General features: G+C 51.0%; 1 pseudogene; it reads right to left on the reverse strand.

Moving 5' to 3' along the window:
- Positions 1–222: 222 nt before the first annotated feature.
- On the reverse strand, positions 223–1,977 carry LOC147619932 (uncharacterized; annotated as a pseudogene).
- Positions 1,978–2,178: the final 201 nt, after the last annotated feature.

Consider the following 2,178-nt stretch of genomic DNA (forward strand, 5'->3'; position numbering starts at 1 on the left):
GAAGAAAGAAAAGAAAAGTGTGTCTGGATACAACTGTGAATCATCAAGGATCGATGGAGCCCATATACAAACAATGTGAACAGGTAGGGATGAGGATATGGATGGAGTGCTAAGGCAATATGCATCTGTACATGCTGAAGAGGTAGTACAAGTATGCAATGCAGAGCTAAATCTAAATCCATCCAGTGTTATAAGAGGGATATAGAATATCATAATCGTCGATGCTGAGGCTGTGAGTGGTGTGAACATGTACCCCGGATCTGAACGAAGGCGAGCTAGCCTCTCCTGTGTCTCCATCTGGTGTCTCATCTCCGAATAGCTGCTATCTCTCGGTGATGGAGACGGGGTGCTCTGTATCCAGTCTGTCTGGGTCTCCTCCTAGCTCTCAGCTCCTCCGCTCTCTGTGTGGTCACCCCATGAGGTACATCAGCTGGCACTGGCATAGCTCTCTGGAAAAAATCTATGAGCTGTGACTGTCTCCCACCCCTAGCGGAAGCGGGTGTCAGGAGGAGTCTCTCTCGAGAACTGTGGAGCTCTAGTAATAGTCTGCCAAGCTGTCGCTGGTCTGATGCCTCCAGCAACTGACGTAGTGAGGAGTGCTCCGCAAACAATCGTGCATATCTATCCCGGATCCCCTGATGGGCTCGACATCTATAAACGAAATGGTCCTCAGTCTCCACCTCGTCTCGGCACAGCGTGCATATCCGCTCGGCTCTAGGGATCCGTGTCATTCTCCCAGCCTCTATCTCCAGTCGATGTGATGAGACTTGTAGCTGTCCGATAGCAACGCGAGAGCTATGTGGCATGTATACATCCATGTATCGCGGTCGCTGTATAAATCCATCCCCGGAGATGCTCATAAAGTGATCTCTATAATATAGCATCTTCGGTGGTAGTGGGCTCTCTGGTGTCATCCATGTCTCTTGTATGTAACGCTGCCAGATATCCAGTCTCATCACCCTGTTCCTCTCCTCGAGGGAGAGGTGACCCCGTGGAGCGGATTGATCATTCTGCAAGGGTGGCAACCGCTCAATGTCTATCGCATGATGTGAAAGCCACTGTAGCATCTGTGCATACCAAGATCTGGTGTGCCCATCCTCGGCTAGCTGTCTGGATGCCTCAAAAGCGCGGCGGGATAATCTATCAGTGGGCATCTCCCTCATCCTGTATATAAAGGAGATCGTCTGAAACAACGCCTCCACAGCCATAGGTGGTGCAGCAAACTCAGCACGAACAATGTCATGTGGGGTGGATGGTTTGCTACGTATCATCCTCTAGAGCATCAAGATCTGTGGTCTCTCCAACTGTACCCACATGGAGGCTGCAAGCCCTGGTGCCCAAACCGCTTCTGCATACATCAAGGCTGGTGTCACTAATGTATCAAAGAGCCACCCCTTTGTGCGGGGTTCCTGAAAATGCGCCTGGTGACAGACGCTCTAGGCTAGCGAGAGCTGCATACCCCTGGGTCACTCTGTCTCGAACTGCCTGAGTCATGGAGAAGCGTCCAGCTGAACTAGTGAATGTAATGCCAAGGTAAACATAAGAGCTCACCACCTCGACCAGCCCCCCTGCTAATGTGAGAGTAGTGTGGCTCCTGATAGCAAGTGAGGTGTGGAAGATCATAACCTTGGTTTTCCCAAGGTTCACTGTGAGACCCTGTTGTGCGCAGAAATCATCAAGAGCCACAAGGTGTCTCTGGAGCCCAACCTGTGTATCGGATACCAAGACAATATCATCAGCATAAAGCATAGTGTGGACCATCATACCTGATAGCTCTACCCCAGAACCTCCTCCCTGTGTGATGTAGTGGACCACCTCATCAATATAGAGCCCAAAAAGCGTGGGAGAGAGAGGGCATCCTTGCTTCACACCAATGGTGCCAGCAACTGTGTCGGACAAGCCTCCTGGACATCGAACTCTCCCAAAGACGTGCTCATATAGCCTGTATATACCCCACATCATGTCCGAGGGTATGCCTAGTGTCTGCAGTCGTCGGCGAAAGAGGCGCTCTCTCGGTACAGTGTCAAATGCCTTGCGGAAGTCCACAAAGCAACAATGGAGCCTCTGCTTCCGTGCCTTGGCCTGATCAATCAGGCATCTCAATGTAAAAATGTGGTCTATGGTCGAAAAGGCCCTCGGAAGCCTGCCTGTCCTGCTGCTCTCAAACCCATATTCTCT

This window comes from Cibotium barometz, chromosome 32 (assembly GCF_041138505.1).
Source record: "Cibotium barometz isolate CiBa-2024 chromosome 32, ASM4113850v1, whole genome shotgun sequence".
In the NCBI taxonomy this organism is placed as follows: Eukaryota; Viridiplantae; Streptophyta; class Polypodiopsida; order Cyatheales; family Cibotiaceae; genus Cibotium; species Cibotium barometz.